Raw genomic sequence first — 13,320 nt, forward strand, 5'->3', positions numbered from 1 at the left:
TAAATTTGATCTTTCAGAAAGAGAAACAAACTAAAAATGAGGTCTGATTGGATTAATTTTAATTTACTGCTTTGATAAATTTTGTATTCACCTAAGACCTGATTCAGTACTGCGTCAGTGCCGTAGGCACTGCATTCACAACTAATAGGACATTTCCAGATACAAAATTGTAGCATAAATAGACTAAACAGATAAACATGTGCAAGAAAAGAACCACCCTCATTAAATAGTTGGAAAAACAAGGCACAGAGACTAAAAGCCTTGGCTAGTGCTGCACAGGAACCCATGATGAGGTGGGAATTCACGCCACAACCCCGGAACTCCAGTTCAGCGTCCCAGCCAAATGCTACTCTTCACCAAAAAGCAAGCTTCAATTTCTGCATGTGACACATAGCATGTGCAGAAGCTGCAGGGACAGCTACATCACAGCTCTAGTACAGCCTTCGGTCCCCGTTCTGCTTTCACAGTTTGCCACCTCCACCAACTGCATTACTTTAATCGCTTCTGAAGCAATGCTGCAGACCAGATGAGTGTAATGATCCATTCTTCTGGGCGGTAGGAAAAAACTTTTAAATGTGTTTTACCACTAAAGCCGCATTTGTAGGCACCAGAGATAAAATTTAAAAGTTGGATTCCATGAAATAGCTCAGTAAAGATAATGTGGTTCATTAGGAAATGAAGCTCTGCAGGACAACATCATTCAGCCAAAAAACCAGCAGCTGTGAATTAACATCAACATTCTTCTATTTTCCAAGATATTTATTATAATTAGTAACAATAGGAAAGCCATGATTGCAACTTAAGCTCCGCTCAGCCCTCATGAAGAAAGTATTGTGTGGCTGAATCAAGGCAATGCAAAACAGCAGTTGGAAATTAAGTGCCTTGTGAAATTTACACTGTTTAAACTAATCAGTTCATTGTGTTAACAGATTCATGGTAACACCATCCACTTACCGCCTTGGTAAGTGAGCTCTTCTCTAATCCTCCTCCTTTTTCAGTAGCTAGCACTTTCTCCAGTTCTGTGGCATCAAACTGGGATGTCACAAATAAATGACTGAGATCTAATTACAGAGGCAGAGCATGCCAGGAAAGAAGATGAGCAACATGGGAAAAGACTCTCAGCATTATCACAAAGAGGCGCGTAAGGGGGAGCTGGGTTGGCAGGGAGTGGGGCTACCGGATATCACAAAGCTGCGTGAAAAACACAGCGCATGCAGTTTTGCTAGATCTTCAGCCTTGAGACTTAAGAAGCCTTCACAAAAAAATGTTTGAAAATCACTATGCCATCACATACACCGATACTTTGTTGTTAGTCTTCAGAGTGATGAAGAGTACCACAGTACAATAAGTACCGTGACTAAACAGAACAGAGTGAGCTCAGACAGCCCATTTAGCTCAGTCCACTTATCTGTTTAAAGACAGATTCTTAAAATTGCTCAACAGCCACAAAACAAACACCCAGAGTCCTCTTAGTGATGACAGCAAAGAGGCTGGGTTTACCAAAGGCAGGAGGAAGAGCTGCTGGGCGCTCCCCTCCTTTCAAAAATTCATCCTCAGGATTTAAGAGCCCAGATGAAAACTGAGAATTAATGCCTTTTTTTTTTTTTTTAATCCAGTCAACACAATGTTTGGGTGGTGACTGATCCCGCAAAGGTCTGACAGCTACAGTGTCATAGAGGCACTTCTTGCTTTACAGAACCAAGAGCTTTTTGCTTTCTCTTAAACAACATTTGCTATACATACATGCATATACTTAATAGATACATATAAATGCATACATTTTCACACTATTGTTGCCTGTTGAGCTAAAATTAGGTTTGTGGCACAGGCTGTCCTTCGTCCTATTCTGATTAGGTGCCACTGATATTTTGCATTTTACAAGTGAGAACATAGTGGATAATTATCACAGCTGCAGAATTCCTTCAGTGTCAGCTTCCCCATCTGTACAGTTACGTGACAGGACAAAGATACTCATCTGTCTGTGAGAAAACTGCTTGAGAGAGCATAAATGAAATCTCAGGCTATGGTAAAATAGTAGTAACTTCATTTTGCAGACAAGGGAAATATAAATTATGGAAGATAAAAAGCAGAAAAGCCATCGGTTTAATGGAGGGGGTACAAAACTGGAAGTTAAGAGACTCCTGTAACAGTTTTTGTTTATTCACTTGGCACTAGCATAAGTGATTAAGTAATGTGAAAGACCTAGAAGGATGAACCCCAGTGTAAAAATCGGCCTTTAAATTGTCCTTAGGATTTCATGATTATCCTGAGACCTCTCTTTGAGACCCCAGATATTTTCCCTTCTGCCATGACGAAGTAGATACTGTTACTATATATTTATACAATTTTTCCTTGCTTTTAAAATACCAGAGCATAGGCTTTGCAGTGCTTTTTGAATTCCCAGGATTTGCCCATACAAAGTAACTAACCCACAGAAAATTCACAGCTTTCCTACAGCCTTCAGGTAGGCTGAACTTACTGCTGCTCACACTTCAAAGGTAGAGCTCACAAGCTATAAACTCCTGTGAAGGCAGTTTTTAGGTGAAATCCTCTAACCTGATACTAAGAAGATACCTCACACTTGCACCCGTATAGCTGGTCCAGTGAACTTTACCAGACAAGATATAAAATAATTCCAGTTAATAGCAACAGTACTCCCCATTTAAGAGTTTGTGCATGAACATATATGTTGAAGGGATGAGAGGTTTAGATTAACATTTGATTTATAATTGGACTTAGTTTTATGGTGGAAGAAACTCTTGGATACCAATTTCAAAAAGCTGGGATTAAAATCTGTAATAATTGTGTAAACTATTATTATTATTGTTAATTCCAAAGAAACCACTAGAAACACTTCTAGCCCTCTACTACAGCACTTACTTCCTTGCTATTTCTCAGTGTAAGTATTCGTGACTGCTAATTTCCATGAGTAATGGCTACAGAATGAGCTCTGTAAAGGTTATCAACCGAACACTTTTGCCCCCCTCAGTTCAAGACAGACATGGAGAAAGTGGAGAGGGTTCAAGGAGGGCTGCTAGAGAACACGTTCTGTAAGGAGAGACTGAGGGAGCTGGGTTTGCTTAGTCTGGTGAAGAGGTGGCCAAGGAACAATCTAATAGCTGCCTGCAGCTATCTGAAGGGCAGTTACAAAGATAGCAGAACACAACTTTTCTCAGTCTTGCCAGGAAATACAACAAGGGGCAACAGCCACACATTGCAGCTTGTAGAGTTCAAATTGGATATTACAAAAACTCATGTTTACTAGGAAGGTGATGCAACACTGGAACAGCTGCCCAGAGACGCACCTCTGTCCTTGGAGGTTTTTAAAACTTGACTAAACAAAGCCACTGCTGAGCTGATGTTGGCAATAACCCCACTTCAAATGGAAGGTCAGACTAGATGATCTCCAACAAACGCTTCCAATGAATGCTTCCACGATTCTAAAACGGTGCAGGTATTATATACACTGAGAAAGACCAGAACTGCTGGTAGGAATCTTTCCCAAACACTGAAGACCTACACACTTTCTTATTCCTTGTCTTTGTGAATGCCATGTCAAATCTTTGCCTGTCTTGGCGAGAGGGAGCCCATCGTGTCTGACAGTACGACAGGAGTACCAGACTCACTGTAACAAGCCTGCAGTTATTCAGGGCCTCACAGGGTTCCGTATGGAGTTCCATCACCTTTGCAATTAGAACTTTTAGTTAAGTGTCTTGGGATCAAAAGGAAACATTTGTCACAGTACACTTTTTTAAAATCTGAAAGCTACACTTTTAAAATCTGAAAATATAAAGAGCACAACAGTCCTAAGCAGTCCTTTAGCCTTAAACATTAGCCATCAGTCACTTTAAAAAGTGATTCAATACAGGGAAAGCAATTAGTTTAATGCATCAAGGACGCACAAGTTGAGTTTACAACACTAATACGATCTGCACCAAAAAAATAATCTGCCTCAGTCCAGAGTCTTGTCAGAGAGGGAAATTCAGCTCCTAATTATTTCATTTTCCTGTATTTGGTTGCAGAGAAAAAATGGTCTTGTCTTAGAAGCATGAGAATACAAATAGCAGACCTGGACTTGAGGCTCAATTCTTTTGCGTTCAGCTCTGCTACAAGATTCCCATATAACATTTTGCAAGTCACTTAGACCAAACTTTGTGAAAGAATCCACTAAAGCAAATGCATCGATTTCTGAGTATCCAACTCAATACCAAGGTTTACAATGGAGCTATTGCTGGAGTTTGTTGGAATGGGGGGTGCTTGGACTATGAATAATCAAGCTGGCTATCCGTCATACACATACCTGATCATGCTACTTAGCAAGCTGTTTTGGACCAAAGCAGAATCCATCTGATATTTAATTTCTGTTTATTAACCTATCAATAAAGCTACTCCTACAATAAGAAAGTACAGCTCGTAACATTGCTCCCTCTTAACGGCTGTTTAGAAACTATGGCATTATCCAATTCTGAAAAGCAGGAAGATAAATGTGGCACCTGGAACTGTAATGAAGCGTGACTTTTACTTTCGGCACACTCTGAATAATGAATTTTGTGGTGTTGCATTGGCTACAGTCAGAACTGCTGCATTTGTGTGGTCACTGATTAGATGAACCAATTTGTTATAGATGGCTAGGCTGTCTTATTTAGATAAATGCCTTTGTTAAGCACGGTCAGACTGCCTCAATTTATTTTTCCTGGGGTTGCTGTTACCCAGCTAAGAGTACAGATTGTTTTACCTGTGCGTTTTTATATTTTGTACATTATTTTTATAATCTATTCTCTGTATTTTCAACCTGAACTGGGAATTCTTTGAAACTGTAAGCACTGTTTGATTCTACTATTAAAACCCATACTCAACAGGTCTTCTGGATTTTGTATTATAATTTCCCTTTTTTAATTTATAAAACAATAAAAATTACTAAACATAGGATATAATACAAACCTTTGAAACTCCTAAAATGCATAATGGAATCCAGAGAAGGGAGAGAAGCAGACAATCTCAAGGGCTCCTGAGCTCTATGAAGTATTACTCAGGGAAACATGAAGCTCTCCTGGGCAGCAGGAGCAATGAGAGGACAGAGAACAGAAGTATTGTCGAATCCCTATATGTGACACTAACAGAATTGCAGAATATTGAAAGAATACAGTATTCACTGTATAGATGTTACAACGAATAAGATTATACTTCCAGTCCAAATGCTAAGATAAATACAGCTTCTTGCAGAAAACAACAATGCTGACAAAAAGGGCTCCTCTCTGTCAAGCATTCCAAAATGTCACCCTCCTTTCGCAGTCAGAGGAAGTCCTTTAACCGCTTTGTCTTAGTTCAAAAAGCTGAGGAAATCTATAATTTAAAACTGTACTGTGACAGCTCTGACAGGGGAACGTCACCCTACCCCAAAACAAGCAGACATGTTCTACGACTCAAAGAAAAAGACCCTTGGGACAATCTTGAACTATTTTACAACTGTCAGACTGCCCGTGCAGAAGATGAGCAAATCACCCAGAAATGTGTACAAGCTGTTTATTCTAAAGTTATGCTTTCATTGAAAAAATACATCTTTAATTTCTGAAGGACTGTTGGTCATTTGTTTACTTCTCAAAGGAAAAGACTATTCATGCTGAACTTCCCGTGGAGGTGATTTCAGGGTTTTACAGGGCCCTGTGGACCTGAGGGCTAATGTGGAAGGAAAGAATCAATGTTCTGTCTTGGCAAAGGTGAGAGACAGAAATCAAAGAGACAAAAGTGTAGGAAAGAGTGCGTATTGCACCTGTGGGAGGGTCTGGGAAGTGGGTCAGGAGGAACTGCCACATACGACTGCCTGTTTTACCCCCTCAGGCTTTGACTCCCCTCTCTTCATGCACATACTTCCAGCAAGCTCATGAGCTTGGGCTCAGATCTGCACCAGCCACAGCCACAGGAGTGGTGTTGGCTCACAAAGTTCACATCTGTTTCCAAGAGACTGCTCAGAGATGGGCAAGGGCTGCCACATCTCCCAGCAGCACCAGACAGCACCCAAAACTCCACACACGCTGCTCTCTGAATGCTTTATGATGCAGTCACAGAGCCTATATCCCTGTCATAAGCCTCCTGCTTCCTCTCTTCTCGCCTGTACTGGAACCTGCATCATCAGGAGGTGCATCCGTGTAACACTTTCAGTGGAAACAAAAAGCATTCCAGTTGCCTTTTGCCAACTACTGGGTCCTCCCAGTGGTGTGAAAATTCAGTTGCCATTTTGCACTGTATGGCAGTCTGCCCTGAATCCTTCCCAATGGAAAAGATTCTGCTGTCCTTATTAAGACAGAAAATGAGGGCTTACGTACCCTCAGTAGGGGTGTCTGTTCTCCACTGCCTTTAGAAGATGCTCACTGGAACTGAATTTCTGGAAGTGGCTGCTTTTCAGAGAGGATTACTCCTGTTGCTGTCTTAAATTCAAAAATGTCCTCTTCCAATTATACTTCACTTTTCTACGGGAGAGCTCTGTAGTTTATGGAGAAGCAACACTCACAGGTTGTAACAGTGAGATGGATGAATCCAAGAGCAGATGTCTGAGCAGAGTGGTTTGGAAATTAGTATTGTAGCATGTGCTGATGAGCAGGCCTTGAGGAAGGAAAGAGGAACATAAGGAAGGAAATATCTGAATTACGACCATTGGCTACCAATCATGAAGTAGCATTAAAACCACTTTTGTTTACAATGCGTGGAGAAGGTTCTGCAGTTTACCTGTGCCTATTCCTCAAAAAGCTTTTGTGAACTGTTGATAAGAAAGAAAGATAATTTCTTGCTACACACAGGCAAGGCACAAGCTTTCTGGGTCTTCATGAGAAAGAAAAGGATTTCTTATATTCTCAGCATAAGAAAGACATGGAACTGTTGGAGCGGGTCCAGAGGAAGGCCACGAAAATGATCAGGGGGATGGAACACCTCTGCTATGAAGAAAGGCTGAGAGAGTTGAGGTTGTTCAGCCTAGAGAAGAGAAGGCTTTGGGGAGACCTTATTGCAGCCTATCAGTACTTAAAGGGGGCTTATAAAAAAGATGGCGGCAAACTTTTTAGCAGGGCCTGTTGCGACAGGACAAGGGGGAATGGCTTTCAACTAAAGGGGGGTAGATTTAGACTAGATATAAGGAAGACATTTTTTACGCTGAGGGTGGTGAAACACTGGCACAGGTTGCCCAGAGAGGTGGTGGATGCCCCATCCCTGGAAACATTCAAGGTCACGTTGGATGGGGCTCTGAGCAACCTGATCTAGTTGAAGATGTCCCTGCTTATTGCAGGGGGGTTGGACTAGATGACCTTTAGAGGTCCCTTCCAACCCAAACTATTCTATGATTCTATATTTGTGAGACAGAAAAGACTACAATAATTGCAGCAGACCTTACTTAGGACATCACATCTAGTCTATCACATTTTGGTCTCAGACGTAATCCCTGATATGTAGATACAATTTTCTAAGGGGAAGAATCTTGGATCCCTTACAAGATAAGGAACAATCACAAGACTCTGAAATCACCAACTTTTTTCCTTGCACAACAGGCTACACAAAATCTCCAAATTGCTTGTTTTGTTGTGCCCCTGCCCTTTCATTCTTCCAAAATTTTCACAGGTATTGGGACCACAAATAAATCCAAATTGGCATTACTAAAGCTGACTCATATATTGCTGAACAATAACACGCTAAGGGAGAGGTTATGTTTGTTGACAGGTTGACGGTAAATGGGACCACAGTGGCGTTGAGTCCATATTTCCACTAGGGTGATGTTGCTGCAACTCACTCCCAAGTGACTGTTGCCACATATCACATTTGTGCAGTAAATGAAAGCTTAGCTCCAAGTGGCATTACCAAGAATTTTTTGCTGCGTTACATTATATCCCCCAAGGTGCAGGAGGACATTCGTTGCAAGTTTTATGACTAGCATGCATTAGAAAAATGAAGCCATTAAATTCTTATAAGCTTTTCAATTTTTCATGTTATATTATTCTAGAAATGCTTTTTGTACCACGGGCATGCACCAGTTACCACAATAGCAAAGCCTGACTCTTCCTATTTAAGTTTCCTCCTAGTGCCCCAGGCTCTCCCCTTCCCTTTGTTTTAAAATATCCTGACTGTAGGTCCTTATGGCTCAGGCTGCTTTTATTAGAGACACACAAGTGGCCCTGACTGAGATCAGTTTTGCCAAAAAAACTATATGCTTGCTACTTTCTGTTAATTGCACCTTATTTTGTACCTTGGGCTTTCTGATTTTGCCTTAATATTTTTCACTATAGTTCCACTTTCAGCTTGTATTTCTTTTCTCTGTCTTTGTAATGAATACTGGCATCTTTTAGACCGATCTATTATCCTCCTCCATTGTCCTCTCTATGAACAATCCTACCCATTAGTTTTTTAGAACTTGTCCACACTGCTTTATATTTGTTTGTGGACTTCTATCACTCCCCCCACTCCTGATTGTATTTTAAAGCCTTTCAGACTGTAATTTTCTTCTTTTGGCTGGAAAACCCCATCTAGCACAGTCTTTCCTCCAGACAGAGGGAAGATTCTAATTTTTGGCTATTTCTGTTGGTTCCAGTGCCCTTTCAGGCAATTTCTAAGATTGTGAGAAACATGTTCCACAGCTTTATAAGACAGGCACAGATCCATCTACCTACTCTTACCTAGAATGCTATGAAAAACCTCCTGTTTTACTTGCTTAGCAAAACAGAAAGAAAACCCCCAAATATTCCAACTTGTGCCACACAAGTGGACAAACAGAAATGTACAGAACTGGATTAGCAGATGGCTTTGTCAGCTGCCTCTGCTTTCATGTGAACCTGGCTGGGTAATTAAAATGTGTAAACGGAGATCAATTAGTACACATTTCCTACTGTGCTGAGTTCCCACTCTGTAATCTTCACTCCTCAATTAGTTATCCTTTCCTAATTAAACATAGCTACAAGATGCAGAATCCTCCCTAACATATCACTTAATAAACATTTTAATCCTTATGATTAAAAAGATATTAATATCACAAAAGTGAAAGCATGGACTCAAAAGAACCCCAGAAGCTACAAATAATCAAGACAGATGATGCATTACCACACTTCTGCCTCATCTGCCTCCACTAACAAGTACTGTTTCAAACAAATCACCAGCTTCCCAGTGCTGCTAATGCCTGAACATCATTGCCTTTTTATGTAGTTTATAGCAGAAGTCTGTTACACTGTGCCTACACAACAAATTTCAGTTGCATGTGTGTGATGTACCAAAGAAAATACTTACAAAGGATAAGCATACCTCAGCTTCACAGCTATCAATCTGATTAAGTCTCTCTAGTCATCTTTTTTAAATCAAACATATGTCACGTCATGTTTTCATTAGCAAGGGATTTTATGTGCCGTCACATTACTCTTTTGCCAAATTTGTTTACTCTTCTCTGAAGGTTTCTACAGAGCAGGGTAGTATCAATCAATGTAATGTAACGTAACCCTGGAACACAATGTGTTAAATAATTATCATCATGCACATTCCATGATGAAACTGATGTGAAAACATTAATAAATATCCAGTGTAAGAGCCAGTTAAAGAAAGCCTCTGGAATTCCAGGCTCACATGCTTAATCCTATAACCTAGATTACGTCTCTGTTTGTTTATACAAGCTTACCATGCAAACAATTTTATTTGCTATTTGTAACTGTAATATAAACCTACTTCAGAGCTCTAGAACTTCATTTCAAAATCAACAGTTCATATTAAAAGAAAAGAACCTCAATATCTCTAAGCAGACCAGCTAGCCGATGTTTGTAAGATTACAGAATATTTCGGGTACGTTTATGAAAATGCACTATCCTTCCCTTTCCTTTGCTCTGCCCTGAGTGCATTTGGTATGCCACGTTTTACTTTCTTATTTTATAGCTTCCGCATTCACATACTCCTGTCACACTCCAAACTCTTCCTTAAAACCTTATTCTTATTGGCATGTTCAAGGAATTTCAGCCTGCAGATTCTGCTCTGCACTTACTGTGCCCAAAGAATTTGTATTTAAAGATGAGCTGGAAGAATGCCTTTACTAAAAAGAAACACTCTGCCAAGAATATCGGATCTTGTGTTCCTCTACTAAACAATCTACAGTGCCTGAATTTCATTTGGATAAGGGATCCAAAAGTGCTGCTCATAGTAATACATTAAGACAGCAAAGTGCTGTTAAGACTGAACCAACTATTCATGCCATCCTAATCCATGGATTTCTACACAAATGGTCTTGAATACTTTTAGAGTTTCACCTTTCCATTAGTGGACACATGATTTTTTTTTTTGTTGTCATCAGTAATACAAGGCTAACAAAACACTGAATTTTCTTGTGTCAGATGACACAGAGGTGGGATCCTGGTTTTGTGTCCATGTTCACACGCCATTCTGATGAGGCTGTAAATGCCAGGCCATGTTCACGAGCAGGAACTGGCTTGCCTCCACACCTAAGTCAACTTTTCATGCTGAGGTCTAAAACTGAGGCCCAGTGCAGGTAGTTGCATTTGCCTGCTTCTACAAGGACAAAAATAAGGGCAGGTCCCACCCACATAAGCAGGATGGAGTCCTCCCACATGCTGTCCAACCAGACCATGTTGCCAAAGTCTCCAAAATAAGAAAACATATCAGGAATTTGAATTTATTACTCACAATGCAAGTTCTTCATGAGAATGGGATTCCTTCTAATACTGGTAAATACAGCACTTCTGACAGAACTACACCAAAGCAAAGAATTTGAAACGGAACAACTAGGACACAGAAACAAGAAAAGTTAATGCTATTTATGATGCCTTGTATTTCACTGCGGGGGGACAATGGGAAACCTGAGTGATGCATCCTAAGAGTCATTATTCAGGATGTAACGAACACAGATGCAATGCACACTAATCCCAGCAGACACGCTTTGGGAAAGGAAACTTAAGCCAAAGTGGGTCCTACAGAGATGACACTCTGTTCTTGCTGCAGAGCTCTCTCCAAATGTGACCAGACCACAGCTTTCAAACTATCTCTGGATACATAGGAATTAAGCATGACGGACAGGAAGAAGTGTCTGTGGACTGTTATTCAGGAAGAAAGTAATTTTGATTCAGTAAAGTGAGGTTACAAGGACATGCAGCTCTCTACAGCCTACCAGACTTAGTCCCTCAGGAGGCCCCAGAGAACAAGACAAATGAGAATAAACAAATACCTGCTTCAAAGAGGTAACAACTCAAATATAAAAAGAGTTAAGAATACAAAAAGTACAATAGATGAATACAGATGGGGCAGGCAGGGTAATGGCAAGAAGCAGTGAGGAGCAGTTTTCACGTATCAGTATGTCAATCATGGTCAAGTTTTTGTAGGCGTGACAAAAACAGCATTCTAGAGAGGGTTTCAGAGGAAGAAAATGAGTTAGCATTACAGATGTTCATGTCCAGGACATGCAGCTTATGTCTGAGATGACATGGGTGAAGGAGTCAAATGTAGGTTGATTCCCTGTCAAATGAGAGGCTACAAAACCCTTTAGCAGCAGTATTCTGAAAGGATACAAAACAGGCCAGATTACAGTTGCCAAAGCCAAGGAAATGATGTTGCAGTAACTGAGATGCAAAATTGGTGACAGCTTTGATGAAAGCTCAGCAGTACGTACAGACAAGAAAAGCTGTCATGCAGACAGAATTAGCAGGATTTTGAAAGGGAGAGGAAGAACTGCGAGCCGAAGGGAACACCCAGATTATTCATTCAAATGAGAAAGCAGCACAGCAGCTGGAAGGGGGCATCACGGGAGCCCTTGGGCAGACTAAGATTTCCAAGTTAGCAATGTTTCATTTAAGGCAAAACAGAGATGAGGGGATGTCAGAGAGGTATTAAGATTATAGGCTGTACAAAAGCTGATGGATGTTGAGTGCAGATGCAGATCTACAACACTTTTTACTTGATTTTAGTAACTGCATGCAATATTTAGCTTTGGCTAGACAACCACTTAACCATTCCAGAAAGGCTGGGCTTTACGTTGTGATCCAATGACTGAAGCCGTTAATATTTTTGTTCTCTTAGAGCTACATCACGTGCCACAGATTACTCAAGCAGATTTCCACAGCTCATTAAACATTTCCCACTAGTTAACTCTCAACTTAGACTAGTGGTTGTACCTCAGTGTGTTTCTAATAACAAAGTTTCTACCACTGCCTTTTCACACTTTTCTCTCCTCGATGCCCCGATTACTCTTACACAACAAGCTCTCATTTTCATGATGCTTGGATGTTCCAATAGCTAGCAACAAGGGCTGCAACTTCTGATCCATCTGTACATTCTGGTTTGAGGAACATGTTGGATCCAGCAATAGGAATCTGAAAGACTGAATGGCAATGCAGAACTGAGTTTTCTGCACTTCTTTCTTCATCCCCATTACTTTAAAAAAAAAAAAAAAAAAAAAAATCAACTGTGTGTGTCAAGTAAACATCAATTATTTCCCTAAACTCTTATGTTTTCCTGCAATTGATCACACACCCTGAGTTAAAAGCCTTGTCAGTCCTTGCTATTTATCAAGCTTGCCGATAAAAGTACACAATCACAGACACAACCACAGACACAGACACTAATTAACAACATTCCATTGTGCCACAAATGAGAAATGCCAAGAGAGAACTACCCTGCCCTGCTCCTTACACAGCTCCCGGTTCACGAGCACACATGCACACAGACAGCAGGCAGACAACAATATACAGAGATAATGAATGGGTCTCTAGTGTTTCAGATTTACCTACAACCGTGTCCTTCCATCAGAACTTTAAGAGTGTTTTGCTTCTGGCACTAGCATTAGCAATCCCACAATAAAGACTGTTAAGAAAAATGTTGCTCAACATTAGAGATAGTTAGAAACAGAGTTAGAAAAATCTGGGTGCTTCCCAGGAGCACTCTGCAAATTACTCATGAACTACTATATATTTTACAAACTGTGCATCACATAGCTGCTGCCAATGGGTTACACAAGTCTCTGACCAAAAATAAATAAAACAAAACAGAAAATGAATATCCTGATGAAAAGAAGAATGTGTACATCTCGTGTATCAAAGACGCAAACTGAATTTGAAATAAAAGACATGCATATGGAAAGTGCACATATTTGGGAGGGCTGGGAGGAAAGGGTTAAATGCAGATAAACCTCTTACTGGTGAAAATAACATTTGAATTTAATTTTATATCCAGACTATCCGGTCCACAGTCCTTTCATTCCTACTGTGGGAAAATGGGAACTGGAAAAAAAGTCCCACCAAGGAGGCTCTTTGCTTTCCCTCCTCTTCCCAGTTTTTTTTTTGTTTTTTGTTTGTTTTTTTT

At 40.4% G+C, this 13,320-nt stretch overlaps 1 protein-coding gene across 1 annotated transcript in view; it reads right to left on the reverse strand.

The window, feature by feature from the left end:
* Window positions 1–13,320, reverse strand: part of HSPA12A (heat shock protein family A (Hsp70) member 12A) — a 61,906-nt gene that overhangs the window by 20,300 nt on the left and 28,286 nt on the right. The gene's annotated exons all lie outside the window — the stretch shown is intronic.

Source organism: Aptenodytes patagonicus, chromosome 5 (genome assembly GCF_965638725.1).
Source record: "Aptenodytes patagonicus chromosome 5, bAptPat1.pri.cur, whole genome shotgun sequence".
NCBI lineage: Eukaryota > Metazoa > Chordata > Aves > Sphenisciformes > Spheniscidae > Aptenodytes > Aptenodytes patagonicus.